Source organism: Patella vulgata, chromosome 7 (assembly GCF_932274485.2).
Source record: "Patella vulgata chromosome 7, xgPatVulg1.2, whole genome shotgun sequence".
In the NCBI taxonomy this organism is placed as follows: domain Eukaryota; kingdom Metazoa; phylum Mollusca; class Gastropoda; family Patellidae; genus Patella; species Patella vulgata.
Genome location: NC_065885.2, coordinates 4,874,700 through 4,890,481, shown reverse-complemented (window position 1 = coordinate 4,890,481; position 15,782 = coordinate 4,874,700). Strand labels below are relative to the sequence as shown.

Sequence of the window (15,782 nt, the reverse complement as noted above, 5' to 3'; positions counted from 1 at the left end):
TTGAAATTTAGCTAGGGGCTGACGTTTACTATTAATTAATTCTATGCCATGAAATTGATTATTAAGATTATCTTTAAAAGGAGAACATTCTGAGTATCGTAAATAGGTTGAAAAAATTATTATGCCGAGGATTATATGTCGAAATAACGGTAATACAAGTAGAGATATTCTTTTCTTTTGGCAGACCCCTAGCCTTTTCAATACCTATATTAATAACCCCAAGTGGGTAATCTTTTTTCAGCAAATTGGATTTCAGTTCATCAAGTCGTCGAATTTTGAGATCTACAGTGCATAGTTTTCTGCCAAGAGAAAAGGGTATATTATTTTTATCATGACCAGAAGGACATCACTCATAAAATACATAACTTTTAGTATCTGTTTCTTTGGAGTAAATATCTGTAACGATTCGATTATTAAATGTCTTAACGAGAACATCTAAAAAAAAAAAATTCCTTATAACTAGTTTCAATAGTGAATTTAATATTAATATCTAGGTCATTTAAAAGATTAGTTTTCCAAATGAGGAAGACGTCGTCTAAATATCCTTTAAATTTCTCTTCGATGTAGTTTCTATAGTTAATACCAAATTTGTTTTCAGTTATTGTATATAATTTTTCTTCTAAAAATCACATAACGTGAACACACTGAGCCCATGGCACAGCCTTTAATTTGTATAAAATTACGTTTTCCAAATTTGAAAGTATTTTTCCTGAGAATAATATCGATAGCTTTTAAAATTAAAGTTTTAGAAAAACGGAGATTTCGAAGTACAGGTAATCTATCTATCAAAAAATTGACTGCCTCCAGACACAAATTATGTGAGAAATTGCTATAGAGACTACAGACATTTAATGTTACAAATATTTCCTCATCGTTTATTTCCTATGGCAGTTTATTAAGGAAGTCAATGTCATCCTTTATTTGTGATTTAACTCTAGAGTTTCAAAAGAATATCAATTAAATAATATGATCTGTTGGTGGCACGCGACGTGCCAGCTATAATTGGCTGTTTTTAAGCAAATCCGATTTGTGTATTTTCGGAAGGCCATAGAATTTATTAACTTTACAATCAAACTTAGTTATTTTTTCATTTTCTGTTAAACCGTGACCTTCCTTTTCAATTAAAATATTAAATAAAGTTAAAGTCCCTTTGTCCCTATTTGAATCTATTTCAAGATTAGTACTTCTATCTTCTAAAATATTGAGGGGGGTTGGATGGCTGAATGGTTAGCGTGCGCGCGCTGTATCATAAAGTCTGTCATTGAGTCATTGGCGTGGTTTCGAATCCCCGGTTGTACGTGACAAGGAGTAGGGTCGCCTGTCCAACCTCGTGGGTTTTCTCCGGGTCCTCCGGTTTCCTCCCACTGCTAAAGACCCCTACTCGCAAGCGAATTATGTAAATAAAGTTAAACCAAATGTTAGTCCCGAAATGTGTCGAGTGGACGTTAAACCCCATTTCTCTCTCTCTAAAATATTGAGGATCTTAGGTTCATAAAAGTCTACATCCATTATAACTATGGCCCCGCCTTTGTCCGATTCTTTGATGATAATAGAATCATTAATCTGTAAGCTATTAATTACTCGTCGTTGTTAATATTGTTTCTCACATTATCCTTCTCCGGTAGGGGTAAATCATTTAAAAAATCGATATATTTGTCTAAAGTTTTATCATTTTCGCGACGTGGATTATAGCAACTTTTGTTGCGCACTAAATCCTCTTTAGAAAAATTTAAATCCCCGAATTTTTCCTGCAATCGCAGTTTTCGATGGAAGTTTTAATATCACATTTGAGTTAACACATATTGGTTTTAGGCGTATGTATATAATTCCAACCCCCTTTGTAAAAGTAGAATTTCAATTTCCGTAAAACTATGGGAAGAAATATTAATAATTTTAGGATTTTGTTTCTCCTTTTCGAGAGATAGATTTCGTTGATTGTTCCTCTGTTGAGATTCTTTCCTCTGATATATCCCTTGTTGATTCCCTCGTTGCTGATATCTCTTGTGTTTGTAGTCTCTCTCTTGGTATTCCCTGTCTTGATATATATCCCATTGTTGAACCCCCCCCCCCCCGTTGATATTTCCTCTGTTCGTATTTCCTCTCTTGGAATTCCCCTTGATGAAGTCCGTCGGGTGTCCGTCTCCTGCTCTGTTGATAATCCCCCTGTCGCTTGTTTGGGGGTCGTCGAGGTTTGCTGTGGCCCTGGTCTACAAAAGGCCTATATTCAGGCTGGTTGTACTGGTTATTACCGGGAGTATAACCTTTGTGGTTATTGTATTTTGAGGTCTTTTTTTTCGAGAAACCTCCCTCCACTGATCACCACTAGGCGGACGAGGGTTGTTACCCTCATTATTTACCTTTATGGAGGCATCCTGGATATGTTGATTAGTTTGTTTGAGTTCTTTAGTAGATAAACTCGAAAGGAATTCTTTCTTTTTATTCAGATTCTATTTGATTTTTCTTCTTCCACTTTAATCTCCTTGGACCAAACTGGTTTGAGTGACGTTTAGAACTCTTCGTTTGGATGGGTTTCGATCAGATTAGAAATATCGGTTTCCGCTTTAAAAAAGGGTCTCTGACTCATTTGCAGAGATTTCAAACAAACAATCTATTTCATTCTCCATACTCTGTACACTTAGTTCTTTCCTTCTTTTTATTTGAGGATTTTCACGAAGTTTCCGGGACACAAATGGGTTGCCCATATTCAGGAAAACTTGGTATTGTTCAGCCTTTTCCTTACATTTCAACATTTTATAGAAAGAGATTTTTCTTACCGATTTCAGTTTGTTCCATGTCTGCCGGTTATCTGATTTGAATTTATGAACTTCTTTCTTGAATTCGGCTTGTTCAACAGAGTTATTCACGATACTGAAAATTTTAGACAAGTCCCCGGTGATCGACTTCACTGTATCTTTAAGAGTGGACGTGTTGTCAACAAACCCCTCGTCAATTTTCTTTTAAAGTATGGTTTGATTGTCCGCTATTGTCTTCAATTGTTCTACTTATTTGTTCAGCATTTGCATCTACGGATCGTAGTTCAGTGACGTAGCTCCTTTACATGGACACAATGTCGTAAACAGCCGGGGGGTTTGATGGCTGAATGGTTAGCGTGCGCGCGCTGTATCATAAAGTCTGTCATTGAGTCGACTGACGTGGTTTCGAATCCCCGGTTGTACGTGACAAGGAGTAGGGTCGCCTGTCCAACCTCGAGGGTTTTCTCCGGGTCCTCGGGTTTCCTCCCACTGCTAAAGACCCCTACGCGCAAGCGAATTATGTAAATAAAATTAAACCATATGTTAGTCCCGAAATGACCTAGTTTGTGTCGAGTGGACGTTAAACCCTATTTCTCTCTCTCTCGTAAACAGCTTAATATATATTAAAGTAGATAAAGTACAAGTACTTCTTTGTTTACGGTAGATAAATGCATAAATAAATAAAAAATACGTCCAGGTAAAAAATTCACCACTTGACTTCATTTTGATATATACATTCTTGGAATAAAGATTTCCATGTCAATGGATTATAAATAATATAAGGTAACATACAACAAAAGGTTAGGGTTAGGGTTAGGTTAAAAGTATATAATACTTAACATGCCATTAATTTACAGTCTTCCTGGTATATTTTGACCTTGGTGTCACATCAGATGGTATGCCATGGGCTTGGTGGTATATCACATGGTATGCCATGGGCTTGGTGGTATATCAGATGTTATGAGGGCTGCATTGTTGTGGAGAGTATTTTTGGCAAGTGGCACAATTTTTTGTGATATTGACAATATCAGAATTCAGGTGCCACCAAAACACAGGCGTTCTGGCTGTAAGCGTCATGGAGACTGTGGAGGATATTCTGTTTCAGTGAATCTGGGATGATGATTCTTGATCACTTGAGTAGGATACCATTTTCTACGGATAACTCCTCACGGTATGTCCAATATGGCTTGATTGAGATAGGGACATTTTTAATATTGTTAGGTTATCCATGGTAAAACATCTCTCTGTCATTGAGATCCATCATATACTGTGAGGATATCCTGGGGTTGTTTCAGTATTCCAGGTTTTGAAATTCCATCAATAATATGTTCAGGAAACATATGTTTATATATTCTCAATGGGAGGACATTTCCTTGTGCTCCAGTCACAAGTTTTGTTTAATAACCACACGTAATGGTGTTGAGAACTTGGTTAACCTCTGTTTGGTGGGGTCACGTTGGCTAAGTGGGTAAGACGCTGGCTCGCTAGCCTGGAGGTCGGGTGTTCGATCCCTGCAATGGCCGAGAAAGTTTATCCAGATTTTCCGGCGTGGTTCCCTCTTGTCAGTGACGGAGGGCCTGACAAGGACAGCTGTCTAGTCGTTCGGATGGGACGAAAAACCGAGGTCCCGTGTACACATTCGCGTGCACGTAAAAGATCCCTTGACAGTTGAAATTCGATATAAGAGTAGGCTGAAGTGCCGCTGCCCGGGCATAATTTCCCTCATAGCACACTGTATGGCGTATGCCCGTCTTCATTAGCCAAGTATAGGAGCAGAACAGTAGGACGTTAAACCCCATTTCATTTCATTTGTATAGTTTGACCTTGGTGTCACATCAGATGGTATGCCATGGGCTTGGTGGTATATCACATGGTATGCCATGGTCTTGGTGGTATATCAGATGGTATGAGGGCTGCATTGTTGGCAAGTGGCGCAATTTTTTGTAATATTGACAATATCAGAATTCAGGTGCCGCCAAAACACAGACGTTCTGGCTGTAAGCGTCATGGAGACTGTGGAGGATATTCTGTTTCAGTGAATCTGGGATGATGATTCTTGATCACTTGAGTAGGATACCATTTTCTACGGATAACTCCTCACGGTATGTCCAATATGGCTTGATTGAGATAGGGACATTTTTAATATTGTTAGGTTGTCCATGGTAAAACATCTCTTTGGCATTGAGATCCATCATATACTGTGAGGAAATCCTGGGGTTGTTTCAGTATTCCAGGTTTTGAAATTCCATCAATAATATGTTCAGGAAACATATGTTTATATATTCTCAATGGGAGGACATTTCCTTGTGCTCCTGTCACAAGTTTTGTTTAATAACCACACGTAATGGTGTTGAGAACTTGGTTAACCTCTGTTTGGTGGGGTCACGTTGGCTAAGTGGGTAAGACGCTGGCTCGCTAGCCTGGAGGTCGGGTGTTCGATCGCTGCATTGGCCGAGAAAGTTCATCCAGATTTTCCGGCGTGGTTCCCCCTTGTCAGTGACGGGGGGCCTGACAATGACAGCTGTCTAGTCGTTCGGATGGGACGAAAAACCGAGGTCCCGTGTACACATTCGCGTGAACGTAAAAGATCCCTTGGCAGTTGGAATTCGATATAAGAGTAGACCGTAGTGCCGCTGCCCTGGCCAAATTGCCCTCATAGCACACTGTATGGCGTATGCCCGTCTTCATTAGCCCAGTTCGGAGCAGAATAGTAGGACGTTAAACCCCATTTCATTTCATTTCTATATTTGGTTTCTGTCAGATTCCATACTGCTTATGGTGATTGTTTCAAATGTCAAGGATTCAAATTCGTCTCTAACTTTATCTTCTTGCTCGAGCGAGTAAAATCTCTGGAAATGCGTTGTAGGGTCCTCCATTTCTGTGCTATGGTCTGCTGTTTTGACCGATTGAATTTTTATATCGGTTTGGATTTCTGTATCTTTTTCTTTATCTCGATTCATCTCTTTGTTTCATATGGTGATTGTTTCAAATGTCACAGATTTAAATTCGTCTGTAACTTTATCTTCTTGTTCAAGCGAGCAAAATGTTTGGAAATTGCGATGTAGTGTTCGATCTCTATAACATCTACGGCGTCCTCTGTTTCTCTGTTGTGATCTGCTGTTTTGACTGATTGAATTTTTTTTTATATCGGTTTGGATTTCTGTACCTGTTTCTTGATCTCGGTTCATCTCTTTGTTTCATATAAAAACACGTAAGAGAAATGGTCAAACCCTTTGCATTAACCACAGTCTGGACAACTACGTTGGTTATTTCTACCATGACTGTTCCACAGTTATTGCATGAACTGTGGCGGTTAGGTGTTCTGTTTCTGTGATCTGTCTTAGGTTTTATGACATGTATGGACTCTGTGTTTGAGTTGGCATTTCCACTAATACCAAGTCGCGGCATCTGGATTAGGGTTGCCTCTCTTCATTCGTACAATGTTGATACCTTTATCCAAGTCGAGCATATCTCCTTTACCTAACATTCTTTCTTATACAGTCTTGTGTTAAAGTAGCTAAGTCTCTAACTCAATATCATCCAAAATCTTCGACATTGAGAACGCGAATTATTTGTCAATTTAAATCAACATTGATGTTGTGATCTTACCGGAAAAAGATGGGCTTCTGATATCCAATATTTAAGACAAAATAAACCAATGGTAAAATATTCATTTTGTCTTAAATATTGGATATCAGAAGTCCATCGGTTCCCGGTAAGATCACAACATCAATGTTGATTTAAATTGACCAATAACTCGAGTTTTTAATATCGGTTTTTGATGAAATTGAGTTAAGTGACTTAGCTACAGCATTGATGTTTCTCCAAGAACTAGCTGTAACAAGACGTTTCATTGGCTAATCCTACACATCAATCAGAACGCGGGTTATATAACAACCCTTCCAGATCCCAGTGTAGTAAAGACTAAACTAAATTTTGAAGTATAAAAAAACGAAACGAAATAGGATCTACGTTTTAATCGGGTTCCAGGTAAAACTGTTAAATATGTCTAATCCGGTTCTTCCGATCCAAATTAAAATGAAAGATACGGAAGTTATCTGATTACCGGATGATAAATGTCACCACCAGAAGAAGTTATTTCTGTTTTGTTACTTTCCGTTGGTTCTCTTAGTTTCTTGTAAATGCTCAAATTACCCATATACGAATACATGTTAGCTGCTGTAGTCGTATGTATTGTTGCCTGGCAACTTATCTTGTGTTGCCTGGCAACCTATCTTCTAAACGGTAAATTTACACATAAATAAATCATGTAAATCTCTGAATAAAATTTGTTAGCTAATGCCATAGTGGTTTATTCATCCATTCAGTTTTAGCAGCTGTATTTTTTAAAGGATTGCTATTTGTTACTTGTTTAAAATGTTTTTTTCTTGTATTGTTGTTTTATTGAATAAAACTATGTAAGATTTAGTATGGAAGTTTTTTTTGGGGTAAAATAAAAACATCAGTGATGAATATTGTAGGGTTTTAAAGGATGAAGTATGGAATATAAAATGACGGTCAGCAAAATGAGAGAGAGAGAGAGACAGAGACAGAGAATCAACGTCCACTCGACACAAACTAGGTCAATTCGAGACTAACATATGGTTCAATTTTATTTCAGTAATTCGCTTACGCGTAGGGGTCTTTAGCAGTGCGAGGAAACCGAAGGACCCGGAGAAACCCACTAGGTTGGGCAGGCGACCCTACTCCTTGTCACGTACAACGGGGAATCGAAACTACACCAGTTGACTCAATGGCAGACCTTATGATACAACGCGCGCTAACCATTTGCCCCGCCCCCCCCCCCCCCGATCGAATTGAGAGCCCTGTAATCAATATACGGACACATATTGTGTAAGCTTATACAAATAATATAAATACTATACCCATAAACATGGTTAACGACTTCCACTTGATAAACTTACTAATGACTGTGCTAATGAAGATGGGCATACGTCATGCAGTGTTCTTTTGATTTGGGAAACTTGCCCAGACAGCAGCGCCACAGCCTATAGAAACATTTTGCGTAGACCGCCGCTCCCTGATAAGCTGTAACACATATTTGTGGAACTGGGCTACCAATATATCAGCTTCATGATATAAAGAGACACTTCGACCAAAAGAAAGCGGGGTGGGTGCTAACTGCTGAGAGAGAGAGAGAGAGAGAGAGAGAGGTTAACGTCCACTCGACACAAACCAGGTTCCCCCCCCCCCCCCCCGCTAACGGCTGATACCCCGACCCATTCAATTTATTTGATATTTGTTGTTTATTTCTTACAATGTCGGTGTAGTTTGTGTCTTTTGGTTGTCTTGTGCGCAGGTTTCTCTTATCGGTTTTGTTTGTGTTTAGTGCAGTCCTCCTGCCCTTACTATTAGTAACTGTTTCCGTACGTATCTAAATTCCACTAAAAGAAGTGCATTACTCTATCCACTTACTAAATGTCTCTAAAAGAAGTTTACTACTCTACCCACTTACTGCATGCCACTAAAAGAAGTTTATTAAAAAATAACACAGTTTTACACAATCGCCTAGGGGATCATGGTGGCTAAGTGGGTAGGAGGCTGGCTCGCTAGCCTGGAGGTCGGGTGTTCGATCCCAGCATTGGCCGAGAAAGTTCATCCAGATTTTCCGGCGTAGTTCCCCCTTGTCAGTGATGCGGGACGGAGGGCCTGACAAGGACAGCTGTCTAGTCCTTCGGATGAGACGAAAACCGAGGTCCCGTGTTTACATTGGAATGCACGCAAAAGATCCCTTGGCGATAGTGCCGTTGCCCGGGCAAAATTTCCCTCATAGCACACTGTATGGCGTATGCCCGTCTTCATTAGCCCAGTATAGGAGCAGAACAGTAGGACGTTAAACCCCATTTCATTTCATTTCATTTACACAATCGCCTAAGAAATGGTGACGAAATTGGTGTTAGTTTCATATTGACGCAACGTTTTTATTTCTCGTAAAGTTACTGCCCCTATCAATGAAAACTTATAAAAGCGCCACAGTTAGGGTTTTTTCAAACTTGCTGGGATTGTTGGCTAGTCCCAAGGAGGAACGTGATTAAAGCTGCATCATGTAAGAGCGAAATCTGCCTATTGCAGGTTTTTGTGGCTTCAACTGTTACATGGATTATTATGCAGACATTTATTAACATAAAAAGCCCATAATCAACCCTCTAGACTGTCGGATGGCCGATATTTAAATGGATTTAAACATCCGCGAGATTTAAAATTTTAACGATAAAGTGGCCAGTCGAGGCAAAGTCTCGGTTGTCAAGTACCGTTGCTGTGATGATGAACGATCTACGCTACAGACATAACGTCTCTCAGAATAAAGTAATTTGAATGAAATTTACAATATAGTCATTTTTTTTTATCTATTTCGGAACTATTATAGCAAGAAAACCCAGCTTTTAATCTAAATCTTACATAATGCATCTTGGGGGAAGGGGGGGGGGGGGCGAATGGTTAGTACGTGCACGCTGTATCATAAGGTCTGTCATTGGGTCAACTAGCGTACCTGGTTTCAATTCCCCGGTTGTATTTGACAAGGAGTAGGGTCGACTGTCCATCCTCGTGGGTTTTCTCCGGGTCCCCTGGTTTCCTCCCACTGCTTAAAACCCCTATGCGCAAGCGAATTATTGAAATAAAATTGACCCATGTGTTAGTCCCGAAATGACCTAGTTTGTGTCGAGTGGACGTTACCCCCTCTCTCTCTCTGTTAAATATTGAGAGTAACAAAACGTTGAATAACGATGAAATAAACAAGGTGCATCCCGTAACTGTTATAATGTAGTGCCATAAAATATTATCCGGTTTGATAGCTTAAATTTCTTTAAACATACATTATGCAAGAGCTAAATCTGCCAATTGCAGGTCTTTCTTTGGGCCTGGAATATTATCTAAATTATTAATTAGACATTAATTAACTGATCCAGACCATAATCAACTCTCATTGGCATCGAATTTCTCCGATATTAAATAGATTAGAACGGTTCAGTCATATAGAGTCTAAAAATGGAGGAGTGAGACTTGGCTTCGAACAACCAGTACGGTGGTTGAAATTATTGTTCACGTCTTGTCAAACCTTCAAATGCTGATATCTTGGTTCACAATAGAGTAATTCGAATGAAATTTTAAAATCATTCATTTTACATTATCTATTTTCGAACTAGTATAGCAAGAATGGCCAGCTCTTTATCTAAATCTTACATAATGTATCTTTAAATAAAAAAACTCCTGTAAAACCAGCTTTTATTTAACTCATATCATTTAAAATATTTGCCGTTATAATATCTTGTTCACCAATCCCTTGATCAAAATTCCCTGAAAAAATTTCACTTTCAGTTACATTTATTTTGGAGAAGGAAGTATTTTGATCTGAGTGCATATAGAGTTAACTATCATATGTCATAGATAGCTGTTATAAATATAGGCTACATATCACAGTTGACACTTGAATAAAACACACGAAACGATAACAGTCCATCGACCTAAATCAGTTTACAGTAAGTATGCCAGTCTGTATTTGAATGTATCAATAATAACGTCATCAATATATATATGAAAAGGAAAGTCAAAATCAACATATCTGTATGTTTAGTAATTTTCATTATAGGGAATTTTTGCGTAGTTTTCCGGTATTCAATATTTTATTAATCGCTTGGACAATAAGAGAAAGTAACGTAGCTATGGCGGGATGGGAAGCGGTGAGAAGTGGGGGGGGGGGGGGGCTTTCTCTGAACTGGAAAATAAAGATTTTTTTCTATGGGATAGAGAAGAATACAATAAGACGCCTAACATTTTTATTTTTCCACGAAAACATTGTTTTTTTAAATGGTGTTTTTTTGCGTGTAAGGGGAGAAGGATGGGCTGGGGGTAGGGGGGGGGGTACAACCTTTACCTACACAACTTATAACAGACAGGTGTGATGTCATTTTAAAAAAATAAACTCGTGAATTAGATTCTTTGTTAAATTGTTTCAATGGCATTTAGTAATTCCGTCTTCATTAGCCCAGTTCGGAGCAAAACAGTAGGACGTTAAACCCCATTTCATTTCATTTCATTTAGTAATTGAACTGGAATATACAGGTGACAATTCTATAGAACACACTTACTGCTTGTCGCTCAGTAATAAGCAGTAATTGTATTCCATAGAATTGTCACCTGTATAATTAGTTAGATTCTTGATAGATTTTAAAACAAAAACGTGACACAAATTCATTTTTCAGGTGATATATTTTGTTTACATAAATTGTTTTTGATTGTTGATTTTAGGGAGAACTATACCAATATGATTATAAAAACGTGTTTACTCCTGTTGGTTATGTACTCAATACAGGTAAGTGTAGATTTACCTGTAATAATACAGGTAGATAGACAGATAGTATATTAGAATACCTGTTACAAGATTTATATAATAATACAGGAAATATTTTATTACCTATTAAAAGATTATTATATACACGCAATGGAGAGACCTAAATATAACTTTTAACATTGACTTCTAAGAAAAGTTGGTCTAGGATGTTTTAAATCTGACGTCATTTTCCTGTTTGAATTCACATTGTCGGTTTTAAATTGCCGACATACCAGTTTGCCGGGCCACAAATCACAATATATAGACTAGGATGTCTAACATCTGTTTCAACTGTCAAAGTTTCGTTTTTTACTTTTAGATATTAAAATGCTGTTTATTATAAAAATGAGTTCACCAGTTCATAGGTTCACACATTCGTGGTCTAGTGAGCAGAGGCCCAAGGAGAGGAGGGGGGGGGGGTCCTGTTAGGAGTGCAGTCGGTATTTCGGGCCAGGATCCATGAAGCCCTTAGGGGCCTATACATGTCTATTTCATGTTTTTACGTCGGCATGGCCGATATTCGTGCCACAGAGCCCTTGATCCGATCCTTAACTATGGCTATGGGGGATCACGGTGGCTAAGTGGGTAAGACGCTGGCTCGCTAGCCTGGAGGTCGGGTTTTCGATCGCTGCATTGGTCGAGAAAGTTCATCCAGATTTTCCGGCTTGGTTCTCCCTTGTCAGTGATGCAGGACTGAGGGCCTGACAAGGACAGCTGTCTAGTCGTTCGAATGGGACGAAAAACCGAGGTCCCGTGTACACATTGGCGTGCACGTAAAAGATCCCTTGACATTTGGAATTCGATATAAGAGTAGGCCGTATTGCGCTGTCCGGACAAAATTTCCTTCATAGTACACTGTATGGCATATGCCCGTCTTCATTAGCCCAGTTCGGAGCAGAACAGTAGGACGTTAAACCCCATTTCATTTCATTACTATGTCTATTCAGGGGTATGACCTCAGTTATGGCTATGGAGATATTAATAAATAAAGACTGTTAAACAAGATATCAAGTCGGCCCTGAACATTCCTCTGTTACTGAATGGGTACAAATAGGGTTTTTTTGTTATTAAAAGTTAACGTGACATAAGTATAAATGAAAAGCAGTTATTTCAACTACTGGATGTTTCGTCTGCTTCACTGCTTCGATATGTTTGTAAAAAAGATGGCGTAGATATAATAAAGAAAATACGAGCCCCAATTGTGATAAAGTTCGACAACTTCAAAATATATGTTTTTCAGCGAGGCATGAATCTAAAGTTATGTAAAGTTGTTTTTGTTATGAATCCCGTGTATATTTTTTGAGCAGTGAATTGTGTTCATCATCATATAAATGTACATGTAATTCAAAATAGAAACGATATTAAACGGTAATGTCAGTTTATTTTTGAAAACGACACCGAACTTATACGGACTTAATGCCGATGTTAAAGTAGATAAATTGCTAATATTTGGGACCTAGAAAATGACATAAATGGGTCGCAACGCATTTAATAATGACGATATTAAAGTAGCTAAGTCTCTAACTCAATATCATCCAAAGTCTTGGACATAGAAAACACGAATTATTTGTCAATTTAAATCAACATTGATATTGTGATCTTACTGGGAAAAGATGGGCTTCTGATATCAAATATTTAAGACAAAATAAACATTTTACCATTGGTACACGAATCGAGTACCATAATGCGTTTCAGTGCCATTTGTAACAAGGGATTCGAAGAACGAGGCTAGACATATTCCACAAGTCATGTCAAACAGTGACATCATATTCTTATCGAGAGAGCATTCGCAATAAATACTATCGGTGTAGACTGGAAAACCAGATGCTAGAGATTGCCATTCGATTGAGACTCTGGCGTATTTCGCCGAACATAACTGATTAGAAATTACAGGAGCTAAATCGCTAATATTTTGGACCTAGAAATTGACACAAATGCGTAGCAACGCATATAATAATGTAATATGAATGTATGTAAACTGATTTACATTCAATCGTTTCTGTTTTTACTGTAATTTCTAATCAGTTATGTTCGGCGAAATACGCGAAAAGTCCAAATTGAATGGCAGTCTTTGGCAACGGGTTATTCCAGTCTACATCGGTACTATTCTCATGTGGGACATATTTAGCCTCGTTCATAGAGTCTCTTCTTTATACAAATGGCGCTCGAAAGCATTCTGGCACGCGATTCGTATGCCAATTTTAAAATGTTCATTGTGTCTTAAATATTGGATATTTGTTGATTTAAATTGACCAATAAGTCGTGTTTACAATGTCGAAGAGTGTGGATGATAATAGATGGGGGGTTGGATGGCTGAATGGTTAGCGTGCGCCCGCTGTATTATAAAGTCTGTCATTGAGTTGACTGGCGTGGTTTCGAATCCCCGGTTGTACGTGACAAGGAGTAGGGTCGCCTGTCCAACCTCGTGGGTTTTCTCCGGGTCCTCCGGTTTCCTCCAACTGCTAAAGACCCCTATGCGCAAGCGAATTATTGAAATAAAATTAAACCATATGTTAGTCCCGAAATGACCTAGTTTGTGTCGAGTGGACGTTTAACCCCCATTTCTCTCTCTCTCTCTCCCTTTAATAGATATTTAATAATCCCCGTTTAATCCAGCAGCTACACAGAGCTGTTATTCTTTTAAAGGAGTATCGCCGTTCCCCCATTCGTTTGTCATGTTATGCTCATATTCTGATCGCAGAATTTAACCCATGGTTGTGATGGGGACCAATCCGTCGATCAACCCAGGGTGGAAACGAGAAGTAAGTTGTCGTTCAACTTAGGGTTGTAACGAAGGCCAACCCGTGGTTCAACCCAGGGTTGTAATGAATGAGGATTAACCGGTCGTTCAACCCAGGGTTGTAATGAATGAGGACCAACCGGTGGTTCAACCCAGGGTTGTAATGAATGAGGAACAACCGTTCGTTCAACCCAGGGTTGTAATGAATGAGGAACAACCGTTCGTTCAACACAGGGTTGTAATGGGGACCAATCCGTCGTTCAACCCAGGGTGGTAACGAGGACCAACCCGTCGTTCAGTCCAGGGTTCTAATGGGGACTGCTATTCAAACAGAACACTTTTATAACAATTTTATAACATTCTATATTTACTTTCAGGTACTGGGGTCGAATCGTTTGAAATGTCAGCCGTGTGATATGGGCATGTACATGGAGAAACCATGCCAAGTAAAAGGAGGAAAATCCGTTTGTAAACCTTGTCCAGAAGACACCTATAATCAAAAAGCCGACTTTTCGTTGTCGTGTGCCGATTGTTCAGTTTGTGAAATGACCCAAGTGGCTCTGGTTCCATGTTCACCTGTGTCTGATACTATATGTGGGTGTCCGTATGGAACAGTATGGAAAAGTGATGAAGCGGACGGGATTTGTGTGGAGGGCGGTATATAAAATAAAATAAAAAATTAACTATTCATCTCTCATTTGGTCAACTATAACTCCAATCTCCCAAACAGAGTTGTCTTCCCTTGCTGGATAGCGCGACTTGTGTGGAGAATGCCATAACTCATCAAACGGAACCTAGCATATTTACAACACTAGCATTAATATCATGTTTAATCCAATGTCTCCTAATCATTTCGGTAAATATTTTTCAATCTGATTAAAATACAGATATATATTTCGCTTCGTGGGTGTTCGATCGCTGCATTGGGCGAGAAATTTCATCCAGATTTTCCGGCTTGTTTACCCCTTGTCAGAGGTGCAGGACGGAGGGCCTGACAAGGACAGCTGTTTAGTCTTTCGGATGGTTCGAAAAATAAAATGAAATGAAATGGGGTTTAACGACCTACTGTTCTGCTCCTAAACTGGGCTAATGAAGATGGGCTATGAGGGAAATTTTGCCCGGGCAGCGGCGCTACGGCCTACTCTTATATCGAATTCCAACTGCCAAGGGATCTTTTACGTGCACTCCAATGCGTACACGGGGCCTCGATTCGTCCCATCTGAACGACTAGACAGCTGTCCCTGTCAGGCCCTCCGTCCTGCATCACTGACAAGGGGAAACCACGCCGGAAAATGGGACGTAAAACGGAGGTCGGGTCAGGAATCGTAAGAGCGGCTTCTGACCCTATGACGTCAGACATTTGACTAACCAATCAGCGTTGACGTTTCTAATGGATTACCCACAGTTCCGTGCGCCACACGCCAAAAACTCGACGTAACATACCGTTTCATTGGCTAATCCCTCCCATCATCCAGAACGCCGATTACATAACAACTCATCCAGATCCCAGTGTAGTAAAGACAAATATAATTTTGAATAATAAAAAAAAAACGAAATGAAATAAGATCTGTGTTTTAATCAGGTTGCAGGTAAAACTGTAATATATATCAAACGAAATTCTAAACTATAAAAAACTAAAAGAAATTGGATCTGTGTTTTTTAATCGAATTAATATTTTTTTAAAACAGTATTATGATTGTATATGTTACGTATGAATTAACAATTATTTTTGTAGTATTGTTATTATAATAATCGGGGGGTTGGATGGTCGAATGGTTAGCACGTGCGCGTTGTATCATAAGGTCTGTCATTAAGTCAACTGGCGTCGAGTCGATTCTCCGGTTGTACGTGACAAGGAGTAAGGTCACCTGTCCAAACTCGTGGGTTTTCTCCGGTTTCCTCCCACTGCTAAAGACCCCTGCGCGCAAGCGAATTATTG

The 15,782-nt window shown here is 39.1% G+C and overlaps 1 long non-coding RNA gene across 1 annotated transcript; it reads left to right on the top strand.

The window, feature by feature from the left end:
* Nucleotides 1-10,108: 10,108 nt before the first annotated feature.
* LOC130013672 (uncharacterized) lies at nt 10,109-15,577 on the top strand. The gene is made up of 3 exons (XR_008788885.1): nt 10,109-10,252; nt 11,022-11,085; nt 14,221-15,577. It is a non-coding gene; the product is annotated as an uncharacterized LOC130013672 (long non-coding RNA).
* Nucleotides 15,578-15,782: the final 205 nt, after the last annotated feature.